At 41.4% G+C, this 13,838-nt stretch overlaps 1 protein-coding gene across 4 annotated transcripts in view; it reads right to left on the bottom strand.

Moving 5' to 3' along the window:
• PCMTD1 (protein-L-isoaspartate (D-aspartate) O-methyltransferase domain containing 1) overlaps positions 1-13,248 on the bottom strand; it is a 74,658-nt gene extending 61,410 nt beyond the window's left edge. For 2 of the 4 annotated variants that reach the window (XM_014791526.2, XM_014791525.2), the window contains exon 1: positions 13,103-13,248. The gene's annotated coding sequence lies outside the window, so the exon portion shown is untranslated. The remainder of the gene's footprint in view (positions 1-13,102) is intronic. The other 2 variants (XM_004435691.3, XM_087420577.1) reach the window with 2 other exon arrangements.
• Positions 13,249-13,838: the final 590 nt, after the last annotated feature.

Raw genomic sequence — 13,838 nt, 5'->3', positions numbered from 1 at the left:
CAACATACAAAAATCAGTTGCATTTCTGTACACTAACAACGAAGTAGCAGAAAGAGAAATTAAGAATACCACCCCATTTACAATTGCAACAAAAAGAATAAAATACCTAGGAATAAACTTAACCAAAGAGGTGAAAGATCTGTACACCGAAAACTATAAAACATTGCTGAAAGAAATTGAAGAAGACACAAAGAAATGGAAAGATATTCCGTGCTCTTGGATTGGAAGAATTAACATAGTTAAGATGTCCATACTTCCTAAAGCCATCTATAGATTCAATGCAATCCCTATCAAAGTTCCAACAACACTTTTCACAGAAATAGAACAAAGAATCCTAAAATTTATATGGAACAACAAAAGATCCCGAATAGCTAAAGGAATCCTGAGAAAAAAGAACAAAGCTGGAGGTATCACACTCCCTGATTTCAAAATATACTACAAAGCTATAGTAACCAAAACAGCATGGTACTGGCACAAAAACAGACACACAGATCAATGGAATAGAATCGAAAGCCCAGAAATAAACCCACACATCTATGGACAGCTAACCTTCGACAAAGGAGCCAAGAACATACAATGGGGAAAAGAAAGTCTCTTCAACAAATGGTGTTGGGAAAACTGGATAGCCATATGCAAAAAAATGAAACTAGACCCTTACCTTACACCATACACAAAAATTAACTCCAAATGGATTAAAGACTTGAATGTAAGACCTGAAACTGTGAAACTTCTAGAAGAAAACATAGGCAGTACGCTCTTCGACATCGGTCTTAGCAACATCTTTTCAAACACCACATCTGACCGGGCAAGAGAAACAATATAAAAAATAAACAAATGGGACTACATCAAACTAAAAAGCTTCTGCACAGCAAAGGAAACCATCAACAAAACGAAAAGACAACCTAACAATTGGGAGAAGATATTTGCAAACCATACATCTGATAAGGGCTTAATCTCCAAAATATATAAAGAACTCATGCATCTCAACAACAAAAAAACTACCAACCCAATTAAAAGATGGGCAAAAGACCTGAACAGACATTTCTCCAAAGAAGATATACAGATGGCCAACAGACACATGAAAAGATGTTCAAAATCACTAACTATCAGGGAAATGCAAATCAAAACTACAATGAGATATCACCTCACGCCCGTCAGAATGGCTATAATTAACAAGACAGGAAACAACATGTGTTGGAGAGGATGTGGAGAGAAGGGAACTCTCATACACTGCTGGTGGGAGTGCAAACTGGTGCAGCCACTATGGAAAACAGTATGGAGATTCCTCAAAAATCAACGATAGAACTACCATATGATCCAGCTATTCCACTGTTGGGTATTTATCCAAAGAACTTGAAAACACCAATTTGCAAAGGTACATGCACCCTGTGTTCATTGCAGCCTTATTCACGTTAGCCAAGACTTGGAAGCAGCCTAAGTGCCCATCAAGGGACGAATGGATAAAGAAGCTGTGGTATATATACACAATGGAATACTACTCAGCCATAAGAAACGATTTAAATCCAGCCATTTGTGACAACATGGATGGACATTGAGGGTATAATGCAAAGTGAAATAAGTCAGAGGGAGAAGGTCAAATACCGTATGATTTCCTTCATTAAGTAGTAGATAATAACAACAATAAACAAACACATAGGGACAGAGATTGGATTGGTGGTTACCAGAGGGGAAGGGGGAGGGAGGAGGGTGAAAGGGATAATTCGGTACATGTGTGTGGTGATGGGTTGTAATTAGTATTTTTGTGGTGAACATGATGTAGTCCATGCATAAATAGAAGTACAATGATGTACACCTGAAATTTTTACAATGTTATAAACCAATGTTACTGCAATAAACAAAAAATTAAAAAAAATAAAAATAATAAATAAATAAATAAATAAATAAATAAATAAATAAATAAATAAATAAATAAAAAATGAATGGGAAGACACACTAGCCAAACGAAGATTAAGGCATTTAGGAGCACTTGATTTTAATAATGCTCTACATAACAGAAGGCACTATAAAGGATATAAAAGCAAGCAAGAAGACCCTGAGCAAATAAGCTTTGGGCTAACAGTGAGAAAAAGGCCCAGAATCAAACATATTTTTGAAGGTCTGAACTCCCGGCCTTTACCTTAAAACACCATTAACCTTACCACCAACTATATCTCAGCTTTAAGAATTAAGTGAAATGGGCCAGCCCAATGGCTTAGCGGTTGGGTGCGTGCGCTCCGTTGCTGGCGGCCCGGGTTCGGATCCCGGGTGCGCGTCGATGCACTGCTTCTCCGGCCATGCTGGGGCCGAGTCCCACATACAGCAACTAGAAGGATGTGCAGCTATGACATACAGCTATCTACTGGGGCTTTGAGGGGAAAATAAATAAAATCTTTTAAAAAAAAAAAAGAATTAAGTGAAATAATGTACATATTTAAATTTAGCAAAATGTTTTTTATCTAGCACTACTGAGAGTAAAAAGAATTAATGTTAGAGATAACTGAAAGAAACTTCTTCAAGTTTAAAGATTAAAAACAAATTAATAAAAGCCTTTCTATAGTGTATCAATTCCACAGTCTTAGAGAATATCCAACATAATTCGACCATTTCTTGGTGGCTCCAAATCATTACAAGGAACATTAGTGATAACGGTATGTTAGGAACACCTCAGGGACTAATGGTGCAATACAAATACTCCACAATTCAGAAATTTGTCTCTCCCTTTCACTGCAGTCATTTCTCCTTTCTGTGTGGCCAAATGATTCAAATCTGCTTTACTTCACACACGACTACGTCGGGCGTCACACAGCCCCACGGCCTGTCCTTGAGTACACAGCAGTCTCTGTCCTTGCTCTTCCTTGGCTGTTCGGTTTTTGACTCCTGGCTCCATGCCTACAATATTGATGGTGAGCCTGCTCCCAAGTGTGGCCTCTAGTTAAATGGATACTATTGCTGTGTTAGACCCCTCACTCTCTGCCAAGTGTTGGCTCATCTCATAATCTTTGAAAAGCAGTATGACTCACAAAATAATATTACCTTTATTACTAGTGCAACTATCATCACTTACTGCACATCAAGGCTTTGGTCTGTTTTTTTGTTTGTTTTGTTTTGTGAGGAAGATCAGCCCTGAGCTAACATTCATGCTAATCCTCCTCTTTTTGCTGAGGAAAACCAGCTCTGAGCTAACATCCATTGCCAATCCTCCTCCTTCCCCTCCCCCCAAAGCCCCAGTAGATAGTTGTATGTCATAGTTGCACATCCTTCTAGTTGCTGTATGTGGGACGCGGCCTCAGCATGGCCGGAGAAGCGATGCGTCGGTGCGCGCCCGGGATCCGAACCTGGGCCGCCAGTAGCAGAGCTCGCCCACTTAACCACTAAGCCACGGGGCCGGCCCATTGGCCTGTTTTAAGTACACTAATTCACTTAATATTAACAAAACTCTGTGTAATAGTATAATTTTCAAGGATAGCAAATCAAGGAAAGGGATTAAATAAATTGCTTCAGAGGCAGAACTGAGGTTAAGTTCTAGGTCTTAAGTGGTTAAGGACCAAATCCTGTACCATTAAACACTGTAGATCATTTTACAGAAAACAAAGCAAATTCAGGAAAAGGAAGTAACCGAGTCTGAGTTCACGCACCTATAAAATGAGAATAATGATACTCATCTGCCTCTGACAAGACTGTTGTAAAGACTAAATAAATAAATGGAAAGTTATGTGAAAATGTTAAAGCACCAAAAAGATTACCGTTTCGTATCACACAATTCCAGGAAGCTCCATTCACACAAAAACAGTGCGAGTTTTCCTGAAGCAGTACAGGGCACGCGGATTACAATGTATTCCACGTGAACAGTGCCTCCTGGAGCTGTGCACTGCAGATGTCCGTGTGTGCACGCGCACCCGTGTGTGTCCACATATATACACAATTTATTTATTAGTGTGAACTGCATTCATTTTGTTATCTGGGTACAATAAAACCAGTGATTACTAAAATTGACAGTGATAACTGAACAAATCCTTAACAAGAAAAAGAAAGCTTATGTAAAGCTTTTTTAACATAAACACTGAGGTAGCTCAACTACTTTAAGTCCATAGTTATTTTCCTCCCTTTAGAACTGAATCAATTTCATGAAGGGTGACAGTACACAGACAGCTATATAAATCACTGTAGAAAAGCCTAAATTTTTCTTTTTCCATTTGTAATTTCTCTGGTTCACTGAAGAATAAAGGTTCAAATCATTCTATTTTCAGGGAAAAAAGTCAAGTCCACTAAAATGGTTTAGAAGTATTTGAAGTAATTCTTTTACGATGGGATTTACAATATATGTTAAATCACTATAGACCGCTGCCAGGCTTTTCCTTGAAACTAAAACTGTAGTTACTACCTTCATGTGTTCCAAAATTTGCTCTTATATTTGAGTATCAAGGTGATCAGGAATTTAAAAATCTACTCTAGTCATCAAGAGACTGCAATGAAAACATGAGAACTGAGAGGACCAGGACTTACAGGTGAGGAAGAGTGGCCCTGAGCTAACATCTGCTGCCTATCTTCCTCTCTGTGCTTGAGGAAGATTGCCTCTGAGCTAACATCTGTGCCCATCTTCCTCTACTTTATAGTACACGAAGCCACAGTATGGCTTGATGAGCGGTGTGTAGGTCCGCACCCAGGATCCGAACCTGCGAACCCTGGGCTGCTGAAGCGGAGCGCACTGAACTTAACCACTATACCACTAGGCCAGCCCTAAACCATCCTTTTAAATACTGTAAAACAAAGATGGTTTTGTGTTTATTTTTTGAGCTATGGCATCTCTAAGTATTTCTTTCTAATAAACTTAAGGTCCAGTATTTTAAAAATGGGCTACAAAAATACAGTGATACAAAGGCTCTGAACTATTAATCTAGGAGCAGTGATAGAGGCACACTGACTGATCCACACACCCACACACTTGTGGCTCCCATCACCAACCATGAAGCCACCAAGCCCCCGGTACATGGGCACAAATCACCTGACATGCTGAGTCGAGGACCTAACACTGCCTTGGTTACCTAGCAAAGTATCCAGGTCAGAGAATACTCAAGCACTCACATTTTCCATGCTTCCATCACCAAATCTACTTGCCTTATATGGCAGCAGGATTTATAAAGGCAGGCTTTTATAGTTGGTGTTCTCAGTAACACAGAAGTCTCTCAGAATTAACTGGAGGATATACACCCCTGGGTGATAACATTCCTGATGATGTTTCCTCTTTACCCTTATTTTCTAGTCTTTCTACAATGTATTCTTACTGCTATTACATGGGGGAAAAAACAAAAACAAACGACAATTTACATACTATCTCTACAATGACTAGTCAAGTGTGTGTTAAGTGACCAAAAAGAGTCACAGGTGTTCAGAAACAGTGCAAATGAACCACTGTTAAAAAAATCTAAACCATATGGACTTCAGCAGCATATACAGCACCATCATAAAAAGAAATGACGTATCTATCAAACATCTAAAAACTAATTTTTTGATGCCTATCAGAAAAACACCCAAATCCTGTACTCAGGACAGAATGACTGGAAAATGACAAAGAACAAATACATCATGATTCAGTAAGTCAATATTACTACTTAAAAAAAAAGCACAGCTTTGGAAACCTCAAATGACTTATTAGGAGTAACCTGATAGACCAGCTGCAGAAGCTAAGCAGCTGTTACACTTGGCACAATAATACTCTGTATTTATAGCACCCTGCGCCTGGAGGAATCAGAGCATTCACTATTTATCTTGTATCCCACCATCACCTTATTCACCTGTTATTCCATACAATTCTGACTTGCATCATTCTTACCATTTACTTGTTATTCAATAGGATTCTGACATTCTTAAGATGCATGAATATGTTATTTTTGTTTATACGTTAAAGTCTGAAAGGATTCACACCACATTATTAAAAAACCATTACGCAAACCACCAATGAGGAACAGATGTGGACGAGTGAGGTCTGCTGAAGGAGGAATTTAACTTTATTTTAGTAGTTTAAATCTTATCTTTGAACACAATAATAATAAGAAAATTAATGACCACACAAAATATATCACACTGTAGGCCATGACATTTCCTTCTAGATGATACACAGGGATTAGCTCATCCCCGGAACAGGCTTCCTACATTAAATATACTATTAAAGACCATAGTTCCAGAAGTTTCCAGATATCAGGTATCATTTCTACGCACTGAACTTCTAAACACATACATGCAGGGCTCCTTACCCAGAGCAGACAACTGGTGACAGGCGCTGCTACCAATCACCACTCCCACCCCTACGCTTCCAATTCAACTGTCAACTACGGACTCGAGCGAGCATCTTCGTGTAACTCCATCCTTCTCTCTGTTCACTTACCCATCAATCATCAAGCCAGAAAAGGAATCCATTTCATTCCCCACCAAGAAATATCCATTTAGCTTTCAAGCTTTCTTTTCCCCTGCAGGGAAAGATCTTCTACTTTTTATTTCTCTTCCTTCAAAGTGTTGCCTCAATGGATAAAATAGTAAAAAACTGGAAACAATCTAAATGCCCATCAGTCTGGAATATGGTTAAATAAATTATGTACAATCTATATATAATATAACTTGGAGGCTGCAAAAAAGTTTTTGAAAAGAATGAAGCAGTTCTTTATCTAGTGATATGGAATATTAGAGATATACTGAGTGACAAACTGTTCACAGTACACCTCATCTTTACATAAGTGGAAAGAGTACTGTATTTATTCATAATTACTTGTATACAAATAATTTTTTTTTATATCATTCCATGGATGAGTAGCTACCTCCCACTGGGAAAAGTGGAAGGCTGAGGAGACATTTTCAGTTTATAAAACTTTTTGTACCACTTAAAACCATGTGACTATATTACCTATTTTTAAAATCAATGAATTATTTTAAACTTGCTTAAAACATTTATCTTCAGAGTATCTGTGATTACTTTAACACTTTATAAAGTTGAGAGCAGGCAGACTGACAATTGATTAGTGTGAAAATCAATCTCACTCCTTTATAATCACGCACTTAGCATTCCAAAAAGAAACCCCAAATGTCTCACCCTATCACCATCAGCAAGATATCCTCCATTCTCAATCTAACAGCCAAGATTATATTTTTATTTAATAAAGCAAGAATTAATCACTTTTTAAGTGGCTAAACTATAATACGATATAGAACGCAAAGGCAGATACAAGAGAAATATAAAACTGTAACCTCTGCATGGGAACCATTAACCTTGATAGATTCAGATAAGTCTGAAATTTTCATGAACTCTCTAGGAGGCAAAGAGTTATGTACAATCTGTGTGAGGGCATTTCAGGTGGTCATATAATTGGAGCTTCCCGAGATCACCAAGAGGAATAAAACGACCCTGCAGTATAGGCACAGTTTTATTCTATCTTTCATATCCATATAAGCAGAGAAGAAACCGTGAGGCCAGGGAGCTTATGACAATATTGTAGTTCATTAGAAAATGTGTTTAATTCAACAGCATGGAAAAGAATTCAAATGTCAAACCATTAATTTTAAGAATTTTTATATACAACTCAGACGTGCATAGAATAACAAAACTGAACTTTTTAAAATAAACAACTTATCATACTTACCTAGTAATTGATCTAAAAGTAAAGAACTCATTTGATAGCCTACAACAAGAAAATCTGGTTTTGTTACATACACATACAATTTAAAACTCCAATAAACTATTTTGTGTACCATTCAGCAACTAAAATCAAATACTATTTAAATGCCATTAAAGGTGCAGTTGACCAGTGGTCATTTTCATATTTGTTCATACATATTTCCTGAGCATCCACTGGGAGATAGAAAAAACAGTAAGAAATAGTTTCTGCATTAAAGCATTTTATAATCCAATTACAACCATTAAGAATACTCAAAAACAAATTCAGAGTAGAAAGTTATCGTCAAGAGGTTAAACAACCATACACATGAGAGGAGACCTCACTACCATACAGACAGGAAAGAGGCTCTAGGGAAATAAGGTGTGTGAGCTAGCCTTTTCCCTGGAGGATCTCAAAATGCAGAAATGAGAAAGGGAGAAAATTCCAAAACGTGGAAATGCATGAGAAATCAAAAAGTTCTTTTTCTTCTGGAAGAGAAAGAATATAAACTTAAGTTTGAGTAAAACAAGAAATAAATTTGAAAAGGAACACTGGAGCCAAATAATGCAGTTTTGAAGGCAACACTGAGGAACAAAGACTTTATTCCAGAGTCGATCAGGAGCCACTCAGTGGAGGCACAGTGGTCAAGAAAGACTTGGAACAAAGACTTGCTTAGGATTCAAATTCCAGTTCTACTTACTAACAACCCCTTCAGGCCCATGAAGTCTCAATTTCCTCACCTGTAAAGTAAAACAGTAGCATCTACAACATAAAACTATTATGAAGACCAAATGAGAACAAAGCATTCAGCACAGCGGCTGACATCAGAAACAAGAGGGGGCCAGCCTGGGTGGCGCAGCGGTCAAGTTCGCGGGCTCCACTTCCGCGGCCTGGGGTTCCCCGGCTCGGATCCTGGGAGTGGACAGACGCACTGCTCATGAAGCCATGCTGAGGTGGCGTCACACACAGAGCAACTAGAAGGATGTACAATTATGACATACAACTATCTACTGGGGCTTTGGGAAGGAAAAAAGGAGGAAGACTGGCAACAGATGTTAGCTCAGGGCCAATCTTCCTCAAAAAAAGAAACAAGTGTTTTCGGGTTTTTTGTTTTGTTTATTTCCGTCAGGCAGGGAAAACAACATGATCAGGGTTGCACTTAGGACAATTAATTTGATAGCAGTGTGCATGATGAATGGCAAAACCTAGAGATTAGGGGTGTCTCCTGTTAATGGCAGTTGAGGCAAAGGGATTAAAAGTACTTCATTGCTGGGAAAATGGAAAAGAGGCAGGAGAATCAGGAACCACGATGCAATAAAATGGCAAAGAAATTATTTCTGAGAAAAGGGGAGAGTGAAGAATCAAAAGAGACCTTTGATTTTGAACCTAGATGACTAAGAAAATGTTAAAAGATCACTAATATAAAACAAGGAAATGAAGGAAGAAAATTACATTCGCAAAGGAAACGGTTTAATTCTGAATCCACTGACTCAAGATAAAACTACAGCCACTTGAGTCTAGAAAGGAGAACAACAAAAGGCAAGTCTGAAGTTTAGGAAAGAAAATGAGGCTGGTGATGCAGAACTGGGGCCTCAGCAATGAGGAAGGAATGAACAGTGGAAAGCATGGGTTTGTGTGGGATCAGAAAGGAGAAAATACAGCTCTAAAACGGAAGATGAGAACTCAATCTAAGGTAACACCTGTATTTAAGAGGCAAGATGAGAAAATAAACAATGGCCACAAGGAGGACAAGTCTGCGGTGCTGGCTTGTAGAAGTAACAGGACAAGGACTTCACAGCACTCGACAGTCCACAGCTCTTCAGGTGCTCACTGTAACTGCAGACTATACTGAACTGACTTAACGATAATGTGATTATTACAGGTATTTAAGAGCCTGCAAGTTACTGAAAAGTATTAATTATTCCAACTCAACCTCCAGCAGGACACAGCTAACACAAGATAATTATTATAATTAGATATTTTTTCAGTATCTCAAAGCTCAAAGAACTATAACTTTTAAGTTCTCATACTCCTTGACACCCATCCACACACCTGACTCTACCGATTACCCACTCTTTAAGGAAACCCTCCTCCCTGTCTGCTTTGACCACCAATTCTCATGTTTTCTCCCTCTACTCTGGCTTCTCTTTCATCTTACCTAGTTTCTCCCTAGAAAGAGAACTATCAGGAAATAGGTCCTCTATGCAATTCCACAATAATTGTTTTATACTGTTAGTTTTCAAATCCCAACTAGATTTTAAACTCTAGATCATACACAGTCCTTCTTTTGTTATCATTCATAGGACTTAAATAGTTTATTGATTTCTGGCTACTCATGAGTATATGTCCCCAAAGGGATTTTCAGGCTAAATTGGAAAATAAACTTTCTATTTCCTCCCATCAGCAATAAGATTCCTCTTATTAATTTCTGAAAACACACACACACAGCATTGGATTCCTGGCTCTCCAATAGTTTTAAGTCAATAGATCTCAATATATTCTAAAGACATCTTTCTGGTGCTGAAACATTTTTGTGTCCCACAACTATAAAAGCCACTCAGACCCAGTGTAAGCTGTCCAAGAGAGAATCGATGGCAGATATGCCGTATAGATGTGAATCCAATCACCATCCTTAACAACTGTCAAAAATAAAAGCTCAAATATTTTCCCATATGTGGGTTTCTTCTGAATACATATTACAATTGATCATACTTTGTAAACTACGATGAAAAGAATACAAAGAGGGCCGTAAAAAGATTATAATTTTATTACATTTTTGGTATTTTATAGACTCGTAAAAATGCATCATGACAGACAACAGAGTATGTGTCATAATATTATGGCATAGTAATGTTTCACTTTTCCAGCAGATGTGACAATTATGTAGTTTAAACAAATATGGCAAATGCTGAAGTTAAAGAGTGCAACTAGGTTCATAAAAATAATGTTAAGTGAAATGAGATTATCCATCCAAGTTTATAAGGAATAAAAGCACCTGTAACAGCTACAATTTACTAGAATACCCAAATTTACCATGGCATCAAGCAGAGTGACTAAAGTAACACAATCCCCCATCTTCTTGGTTAATGGCATCAGCTCAGGGAATTTAATATCTTAATAATACACCACCAGCAATCTCATCTAAAAAGATATCATTACTATTTCACACTATTTATTCTTTATTTTTCAATGCATATGATATATCCATGTCTCTATTTTGTAAGGAACATTTCCAAGCTAAAAAAAGAGGAGGAAACTCTAAGATCAACAGTTTTGTAAGGTCGTTTTCATTAATAGGAGGCACGATGGCAGAGCAGAAAACAAAGATTGAGCATGCCTGAGTCTAATACAGTCACCACCACTAAAAAGGCAATGGGATCTTGAGCAGTTTAGTTAATCTCTCAGACACTCTGTTTATTAACCTATACAATGGGGAGAATGTCACCTATGTTGTGAGAAATACATAACAAAGAGCATATAATTACCAGCAACGATAACTAAAATGCCACGGATGTTTTTGATTCCTTTCAAACACAGTTCCCCAAATAATAAAACGCTACACAATTGAGCCTAAGATTTCAGGCTAGACATGTTTAGAACTAGACTGTTCTTTGCGATTATCTTACTCAGTTATGTTTTCCCTGGAAGCTAGCACCAAGATGAACACACAGTACATTTTTAATAAATACAAGTCAGTGATTAAGTCAACAAAGCCTCCAGCTCTTCTGCACACAGAAATACAAAATGTAATACAGCTTTCTGTCTTTTTTAATAGTAAGCAGTGTACTATCATCCTTCTACTTACAATTTACTCTACGGTTCACTACCAAAATTTAATCCATGGCTGTTTTCTGAGCTTTTTGTTTTTTTCACCTGTCTAAAATACAAACTTCTGGGCCACTGGCACACACAGCTCATGTTTAAGGAAGTGAATTTGTTGTCAACTGACCGTACAGATTTTAAATTTACTTTGAAAAATGCACTTAAAAAAACAAAAAGTAACCTATTTTTGTAACCTGCTTTATGAAGCCATCCAAGCCGCATGTAAGCTACGATTAAGCGCTGTGTAAACATATTACTCAACTTGCCTAATATGTAAGTATCCCCAAAGGGCCTTAGACATTCTTAGTTTTATCACATTATGTTTCAAAACATTGGTTTGTAACCCTTTTTAAAAGCTATTTAAAAGATTATAGGAAAATTGGAGACAATGTTCAGCAATAAAAACATATACAGCTACATAACTTTTAAAAACAATGAGGTATGTAATAAAATGGAGGAATATCTGTGAGTATTGTTGGCCAATAAAAACTATATACTATATATGACCCCAATTTTGTTTTTAAAACATACTTATATGCACAGAAAAGTCCTGAGGCCAAACACTGCATTTGAAGACTGGTCACCCCGAGCAGTAAGAGGGAAAAATGGGGCGGGGTAGGCGGGGGGCGCAGAGGTCTTCACTGTTAGGCTGCTTTATTTTTTCTTAAAGAGCACATAACACTCTTGTAATTCTAAAAAATAAATAACTGGGAGAAAACAACTATCGGCAAAACCATAGTTTCTCCTCCGGACCCAAATTCTTCTAATTTGTAACTTTAAAAACATAGTTATGATTTCTCAATTTTAGAAAGGGGACATACAAAAACACAGTATCAGAACTTAAAAAAACAAAAAATCTTGGATCTGCAAAATTACTCCCTCCGGCTCTACTCCCGGTCCTCTCGACGCCGGTCTGAAACAGCCCGAGGACGGGCCCCGCACTCACACAGTAGTAAACGCTCCCACACAGAACACCGAGCACGAAACCGCTCGGCGCCTGCTCTAGCCTCGCAGGCCCTTCCCAGCCCCCAAGGCTGCTCCGAGCCTACGTGGGTTGGACTCTTCCTTCAAAAGCAAAACAACAACAGAAAGTCACGGGGTGGATCGGAAAAGGCCCGAGGGGCCGCGGCGTCCGAGGGGCGCAGCGCCGGGCAGTCTGCGGGTCAGCGCCACGGGACGGCCCGCGCCCGGCCCCGCTCAGCCGCCTGGACCCCGGCCTCCGGCCCCTTCGAACCCCCAACTCCCCCGACCCCCCAATTCCCCGGGCCCCGACCTCCCGGCCCCTTCGGCCCTTCTGGCCCCTTGAACCCCGACCCCCCGGCCTCCCAGCGCCCCTCGAAGCCCCCAGCCTCCCTCGACCCCCCTCAACTCCCCCGTCCCCGACCTCCCGGCCCCTTGAACCCCGACCCCAACCTCCCAGCCCCACGAGCCCCCAGCCTCCCTCGACCCCCAACTCTCCAGTCCCCGACCTCCCGGCCCCTTCGACCCTTCCGGCCCCCTGGATCCCGACCTCCGGCCCCCGACCCCCTGCCCCCGACCTCCCAGCCCTCGACCCCCGTCGACTCCCCAACCCTCGACCTCCCGGCCTCCCTTGACCCCCCACCCCCGCTCGCCCGAGCCCACAGCGGCGGCGTTACCTGCGGCGAGGCGGTCGGAGCGGCCCCTCCGCAGCGGCGCGCTGGGTCAGGCGCTAGGACTCAGCCAGCTCCGCCGCCGCCACCGCCACAACAACACGGCCGCCGCCGCCAGGGGGAGGGGCGGGGCCCGGCCCTGCAGCTGGGGCAGCCGGACCGTCGGGGCCTCCGGAGTCGTCCGGGACCTGGGCATGCGCGGAGAGCCGCGGGCGCGAGGGCCGCCCCGAGAGAACGCCGAAGTCAACAAGGATGGGGACGCCCCCATCCGGCTCCGCCCACTTCGCGATCGCTCCGCCCCCAGGCCCAAACAACGCGAGGTCTTGACAGGGCCTGGAGACGGCGGCGGTTAGGAGAGATCCCGCGAGAGCAGGGCCTCAGCCTCCCCGCCCCCTGCCCCGAGTTTGGACGGTCCGGGTCCGAGCGGTCGCCAGGCGGTCAGCCGGGGCGGTGGGGACGCTGAGGGTAGAGGCCTCGACCCGGCTGTCCCGCGGAGCTCCGCTGCGCTCCGGCCAGGGGCTCTCGGTGTCGAAGCCTCGCTGGGGGTATTTCCCCGCGTGGTAGCTACAGGGGCTGTCTGGAGAGTGCTCGCCGGTTTGTGAGCGGAGCCGAGGGTCTTTCTCCAGAACGGGCCACTTAGCGTCAGAAGTCCCCAGCGCCGCGGGCAGGGCCTCCGCCGCCAGGCCCGCGCGTCCCGGGGCCGGCGTTGTCGCGCCTGCCTGGGCGTCCGCGCTCCTGGCCC

Source organism: Ceratotherium simum, chromosome 31, assembly GCF_057802395.1.
Source record: "Ceratotherium simum simum isolate JZ-2026a chromosome 31, ASM5780239v1, whole genome shotgun sequence".
NCBI classification, from domain to species: domain Eukaryota; kingdom Metazoa; phylum Chordata; class Mammalia; order Perissodactyla; family Rhinocerotidae; genus Ceratotherium; species Ceratotherium simum.
This window is presented reverse-complemented; position numbering and strand designations above follow the sequence as displayed.